The following is a 7,484-nucleotide window of genomic DNA, read 5'->3' on the forward strand; positions in this document are numbered from 1 at the left end:
CCACATTCCTGATATCACCATACCACCACCACCACACGGCCAGAACTGTACAAAGTGAATAAAATCAACAGAAAACCTTCTTGTGTTATAACACTGGGATAATTTCTCATCCATCTAAATTTTCCCACCCCCTGGAAAAAGTCTGATGGGACTGGTTTGAGTCAAACAAACAGATTCATATTGTCAAACAAACCACTATTCAGCTTCTTTAGAGTCTGAGTAGATGGTGGACATCACTGAGCAAGAAGAGGTTCTGCACCTAGAAGTGGAGTTGAGTCAGGAGCTCGGAGCATGAAGGTCAGACATGTGTACTCCTGCCCTGGTCCATCCTACCCTGGGCTCCACATACTGCTGGTACCGTTCCCCACAGAGAAAGAAAATCTTAAAGTTTTAAAAAGAAGAACCCTCAAATTCCTGCAGCTGTGCACTTAGCACCTTCAGTGGGTGCTGTAAAGACACATGAGTAGAAATTCAGGAGGAACAACCTGAAGGGCCTCTCCCAATACACCCAACCGCCAGGAAAGAAAGAAGTAGAAACCAGTTTTCACTGCCTCCTAAACATGCTTGTGCAAGAGAGGAAAGGAGAGAGAATTCATTGTTATTTGTCTTAAATATGATGCAGCCAGACTCTGTCTGATCACTAGGCAGCTGGGTATGGTGGCAGAGACACAGGAGACAGAGAGAGAGCCATCCCAGACTGTCTCCTTTTTTTTTTTTTAGAAAGAGACGTGTGTTGGCAGAACATTTTCAAGTAAAACTCAGACTTCTGTTCCCAGCGGTAATTGGGTAACAGTAAGACAGCCAGGTCTGCAGCTGCATAGAGATGAAAGAAGCAGGTGAGAGATGCTGGTCTTTTGGAGAAAGACAAGAGAGTCCGGGGCTGAGCCTGTGGGAGGACACACCTCCATCTTTAACACAGACCCAGACTACTGAAACATCCTGACCCTAAGTTGATAAGTTCTCATTTCAAAGGTGACTCATAGAACATTGTCTCCAGAAAGAACCTCACTCTGAAATGTGAGCCAATCATAAACAAAGGGCCCAGCTGGCACTTGAATGGGCCAGTGCCTCAAATAGGACATAGCCTTTAGTCAAAATATCAAAGGACTTTAAAGCACGCAGCTCACCTTGAAGTGGCTGTGGATATGACCTGAGTCCCAGATGGAGACGGGTGTCAGAGACTGGGCTCCTGCAGCCGCAGGAGGACAAATCCACCCTGAAAGCTCAGCACAGGCCTCTCTCCACACCCTCAAACATCAGCCATAGAGAAGGAAAATGGAGGCCTATCTCCATTGCTGAAAGGGACAATAATGGTCCACAGGCTTCTGAAAGTATTCACTGCACACAGAGAGGCAGGGGAGGGGCAGAGAGAGAGAGACAGACAGAGAACAGAGCGAATTTCTGCAATGCAAACTTTGGCCTTAGGGGACAAAGTGGGTAGGAAGATGAAGGAGCAAACCAGGGCTATGGGTATGAGTCAGGGCACTGCCTGCAGCTCTCCCATCTCTCCATCCCATCACTGGGAATAAAGGCAGGAGGCCCCAGTGCCTCAGGGAGCCGCAGCCAGCTTTCAGCGTTACTCTTAAAACACAGAAAAGTAAACTGAGTCCATGGCCTCAGAGGAAAGAACTTGTCATTCTGCTCAGCCTGCCCTTCGGTTCTCGAGAGGTTTTGTTTTACAAGTGTTGTGGAATTTACATCCTAATCTGTTTTTCTTGCTCTTGTCTTAAGAGCTCATCTGGTTTACCTAGCCTGGGTTGGCCTTGAATTCTCCATCCTCCTGCTTCAACCTCTTGAGACACAGGGTGACAAACGTGCACCTTGAGACTGGAAAGATGGCTGTACATTTAGGAGCACCTGCTGCTCTTCCCAGCACCCAGCTCAGGTGGCTCACAACCTTCGTCTCCAGCTCCAGTGGATCTGACACCTTTAGCCACAGGCACCGGGGGTCATAGACACTCACAAGCAGACACATACCCACACCTCTTTAAAAAATAATAAAAACATTTAAATGTGCCTTCGTGGCAAGTGTGACCCTCAATAGTGTTGACCACACTCCATTATTGTACAACCACTGGCACACTCCATAGCCAGGGCTCTTTTTGTTTTGCAAAACTGAAATTCCAATCCACTGAAGAACATACACCTCACACACACCGGCAACACTCAGACCCCATACACCAAGCACTCATACACAGCGCACACCAAAACTCACATACACCCTACCACTCATAACATACACACCCCAATTCATGAGGACCCCTCAGCTCTCCAATGCCTGACATTCACACCACTCAACTCTCACACCTCAACATGCTCACACACAACGTCATGTGTGCCTGATACCCCAACTCTCTCAGTACCCCAACTCCTGTGTTTTAACTCTCACACACTCCGGCTCCCATAATCCCACAGCCACATGCCAACATGCCAGCTCACACATACCCCATGAGGCTCTGCCAGTCAAGCTCCTACCGTGTCTGAGGACTCCTCTACAGAGCAGCTTCTCTGCCTCACACAAGAACTCACAGCCATTCCCCAGTCTCCAGACACGACCTATGGGATGCCATCATCCCATTCCTGTTCCCTGCTCCTCTATGCTCTTGAAAATAAAATGCTTCCTGACTCTGCCATGCAAGCAAGGGAAACTCTAAGCCTTCTGAACACAGAGTCTTTTCTTCCCTTAGACATGGGAAATAGGGTGAGGGTGACCCAAAACGTATCCTACATCATAAAATGTATTGCTTGCTCTAAATCCCGCTTTTAGGGAGTCCGATTTTTACTACATCATGTTCACTTTGTGTTCAAAAGGAAGAATCCATTTAAAACATATTTACGCATCCTCCTCAGATCATCCTGTCATGACACAAGTTCTTGAATAAGGAGGACAGAGAATATGGAGGGAGGAAAGTGTGTCTACAGGATGCCTGCAGAGTAGAGGAAGCCATCTGCAGAGATGGTGTTCTTCGGATAGCTGAAAGACAGAGAACAGAAAGATGAAGGGAAAGAACAAGGGTCCTACTAGGTGCCCAGCTGCACCTTGAATCAGCCAGGACAGTCTCAAGGTAGGGAGACCCTAGAAAAACCTGGTGTTGGTGACTCCAGTGGACATTGCTTCCTGGCTATCCTCAAAGTGAAGAGTGGGGAGGACACCTGCAGGCAGAAGATGCTGAGACTCAGCTTCCTCTGACTCCAGGGGCTTCTGGTGTAACTACTTTCTCTATTCATTGACCATATGGGAGGACCACAGCAAGGAGGACTACTACAGGTGCAGGGTAGCCAGAGGGACAGGTTCACCATGATCCCCTGGCCTGAGTGCATACAGTAAGCACAGGAGGAAATTAGCCCCAGGTCAGATAAGAAAAGTCCTTAGGCCCAGGACATACACACGTAGACTAGTTTCACCAACCCTGTGAGTTGTTATAGACCACACACACAGGGGCACACACACAAAAAAAAAAAATAGACCAGCCTTCAGAGACCAGCATGCTTCTCAGAAGCCTATGAGGAAGGAAATCTGCAGACCAATCAAATCAGGCTTCTCATGGAGAAAGCCAATCTATGACGACTCAATAGATCGTACCTCCACCACCAAACATGGCTTCTGCTGTGGCAAGCCTGCAGTTCTGCATCGGCGTGGGCAATTGCAACTCCACTGTCTTCCAGTTCTGCTTCCAGCTTGTGTGAACTTGAGGCTGTAGACTGAAAGCCACATACCATAAACCAAAGTTTACCTCCGTGGTGCGTGAGGCTGTTAGCTTGCCTCTTGCAGGAAAGGTTGTTATCAACTTTCTCTAGCAGCAAAGAGGGGCAGGGAGCTGGGCTAAGGAGACTTCTCAATAAGTAACGTGCTTGCCACACAAGGATAAAGACTTAAGTTTATCTCACAGATAAAAATCCAGAAGTGATGATGTGCACTCGTAATCCCAGAACTGGGGAGGCTGTGACAGCAAGACCCCTGGGACTCACCAGACAGCTGGATTAGCCAAAGATGAGTTCTGGACCTACGAGAGATAGTCATAAAAATAAGATGTACAATACCTGACAACACCCAAATTTGATCTCTAGCCTGTACAGGTACTTGTGCACACACACAAGCACCCATGCATACATACCACACACTCAAGCACCCATGCATACACATCACACACACACACAAGCACCCGTGCATACACATCACACACACACACAAGCACCTGTGCATACATACACACACACAAGCACCTGTGAATATATACCACACACACAAGCACCCATGCATACACATCACACACACACACAAGCACCTGTGCATACACACCATATACACACACACACAAATCAAATTCCTTGTAAGCACCCATGCATACACCATACACACAAGCACCTGTGCATACACACCGCACATACACACACACACACCCATGCATACACACCACACACACAAGCACCCGTGCATACACACCACCATACACACACACACAGGCACCATACGTGCACACACATATACACAACCACAGAATACTGACAAGTGGCAAGCATACTGCTCTCCTCTTCCCACCATCGCTCTGCAGCAACCAAGACCAGGGAAGTGTCATTAAGGTTCACAAAGAACAGGTGTCAGCACCAAGGGTTTGTGGTAAGGCAGGATGAGGTCTTCCTGGTGGTGCTGTTCTGCTGGGCTACTGCCTCCAAATGTGGCTGTGGTTTGGTCCTCAAACAAAGAGAAGTGAATACTCTTCCTCCCAGGGCTCGTTTGCCTGCCTGCAGCAGCCTGTGAGCACCCAAAGTAGAAAAAACCGTCACAGCACAGCCGCCTCAACCTCAGAGCCCCAGCTACCAGAAGACAACACTGGAGCTGCCCAGCTGAAAGAACAACAAGGAATTTGATTAAAAGAGATACAGCCAGCCTCTCAACCACTGGCCTTTTTGAAGTGGGAAATGTCAGAATTAGGGATATGTGATCAGTAACTCAATCCACCTTAAAACCCACCACACACCACAAATGCCATCTTAACAATGCCAGCATCAAAAATTATGGTGTACTTATTTATAGTCTGATTCTGACTGTCCGATTCAGTAGTCAGCAGTCATGTGTATCAACTTACACTTAAATTTTAAGTCTTCCAAATGGTTCAAAGCTTAAAATTCAGCTGTTCGGTCATGCAAGGCATACGTCCTGGGTGCTGCCTCGTCGTATGTGGCTAGTAGGTGTCAAATTGGAAACAGAAGCGCTGTCATCAAAGACAGCTCCACTTGTAAGCCAGGATGGATGACTCCTGGATGTTTTTTCCTGGCCCTGGCCTTTGGCTATGAAATGTGTGGTCTCAGTTGTCAACTTGTCTGGATTTAGAAGTGTCTAAGAGTAGTGAAGTACAAGTGTTTCCACAGAAAACTAGCCTGAGGAACAGTGGTGAGGAAGGGAGAGACCTGCCTCAAATGTGAGCAGCATTATCCCATGGACTGAGGCCTAGAGGGAAGAGGAATGGCAGGAGGAAGCCAGTAGGTGGCTACATGTCCCTTGTGAGTATACACATGGCTGCTAGCCTTGTCCACTAAGGTCAGGCTGCAACATTGTCAGATTTCCAGTATGGAAACCAGCAGCAATGGATCACCCAGTTTTTTTGGCCCCCGATTGACTAGGACTCCTGCAGTGGCCTATTTATTTAACCAGATGACTAAAGGGTGCACGGATGTCCATGTTGAGGTTGTGTAAACCAAGCCAATAAATCCTATTGAAAGGAAAAAACACCTGCGCGGGCAGCGGCAGCGTCCCAGAGCAGCAGCACAGGGACATGGCATGGACCACAGCTGCGGGGGAGGGAGTCCCAAAACCGGAGACTTTTCCCACTGCAGAGTTTTCCCACATACATGAGAAAGTCCCAGGTTTCCAGGAGACATGTGGAATCCATGGAAGAAGTTTATTGATCATACTGTGAAAGTTGGATCTGGATGTGTGCCCCCACCCCAAAAGTCAGGAGGAGCTTTCTTAAATGGGGAGTGGGAAAGAAGAGGGGCTAGGGAGGAGAAAACTTAATTAGCTATGTCCCCCGGCCTTTAGATAATTCATTAATATGTAAATCTCGAGGCAGAGGCCTGTTAGTCACGCCATCTATCTGTCACGCCCTCTACCTGTGTCTTACGTGACTTATGGTACAGGTTAAATGGAGATGAGACGAGTGTTAGGGCACTGGGTTCTGGGAGCGTGGCCAAACACCTGCAGTCTCAGGGTTCCAGGCTCATGTCAACCCAGGATGCCCTTCTACAGCCTGACATCCTATTATATAATATATTATATATCGTGCTGTATTTACACGTGTGTTCATTGATTCTATGTCCCTAAGCTATCTGTAGCTAGCCAGTGGATACATGACTGTGCTTTCCCATCTGTGGGATTACATCCACAAGTCGGATTGACTCAGAACTGAAAACATTCCCATAATTTGGATCTAGAGTATGTACTGACAGGTTGTTTTCTTGTCATTATTTCCAAAACACATGTTCTAGTTTCATTTCTGTTGCTATGATAAAATATCCTGAGGGAAAGCAACTTAAGAGAGAGTGAGGTTGCTTGACTTACAATTCCATATTACAGTCTATCTCTGAAGGGAAGTGAGGCAGGGCTCAGCTACTCACATTACATCCAAAGTCAAGTGCAAAGAGAGAGAAAGAGAAATGTCTGCAGGCCTACCTCCTTGCTTGATCTCAACAAACCTTCCCCTCTCTGGAACTGTTTAGGACCCTCTGCTTAGGGAATGGTGCCACCCACAATGGGCACCACTGTGCATCTTCCTACATCAATTAACAAAGACAATCCTCCACTGACAGGCCCATAGGCCAACCTGACCAAATCATTCTTCAATAAGACTTTCTCCCCAGGTGATTCTAGGTTGTGTCCAGTCAATGCTTAAAATTAACAATGCAATGTAACAACTGTTTGCATTGAATTGACATTGAATTGAGTCCTACAAAAGGTATACAAAAGGTAGCTTATTTGCAAAAACTATGTCGTCTTATATAAAAGTCTGGAAAGTCAACAGATTTTGGTAACCATTGGTGTGTCTTGGCACCAATACTTCTCAAATATAGAGAAATGAATGAGCTAAGAAAAGGAGAGAACATACATCTGTGGTGGAACATTCCTGCAACACCAGTGCTGGGGGGCAGGGGGGTGGCACTAAGAAGAAAATCATGAGTTTGAAGCGACTCTAGGCTCTATAGCAAGACTCCACCACAGCAGAGGGAAAGAGGGGAGTAAAGCAGAAAGCTCTGAAGAGACTCCAGAGCTTACGTTTCATTGCATGGCTCTCTGAGAGTTTTCCATAGGTTTGCACAAACAATAAACACCTGGCTGATCTGTTATGAGACTCTGGGACCACGTTAATCAGTGCAGTTGTTCCACAAGGGGTGGGTGGCAGCGTGATTGGAATTATCACAGCACTGAATTGAATGACAGCAACCCTTCCAACAGAAGCTGTCTGGTGGCCTTGAGCTCGTACTGGTCA

At 47.0% G+C, this 7,484-nt stretch overlaps 1 long non-coding RNA gene across 1 annotated transcript; it reads right to left on the reverse strand.

The window, feature by feature from the left end:
- Window positions 1-3,636: 3,636 nt before the first annotated feature.
- LOC114611617 lies at window positions 3,637-4,633 on the reverse strand. Its single transcript, XR_003709868.1, has 3 exons — window positions 4,607-4,633; window positions 3,970-4,004; window positions 3,637-3,702 (listed from the first exon to the last, which is right to left on the reverse strand). It is a non-coding gene; the product is annotated as an uncharacterized LOC114611617 (long non-coding RNA).
- Between the last annotated feature and the right edge of the window lie 2,851 nt (window positions 4,634-7,484).

Source organism: Grammomys surdaster, unplaced genomic scaffold, assembly GCF_004785775.1.
Source record: "Grammomys surdaster isolate TR1022 unplaced genomic scaffold, NIH_TR_1.0 126118, whole genome shotgun sequence".
Lineage (NCBI taxonomy): Eukaryota > Metazoa > Chordata > Mammalia > Rodentia > Muridae > Grammomys > Grammomys surdaster.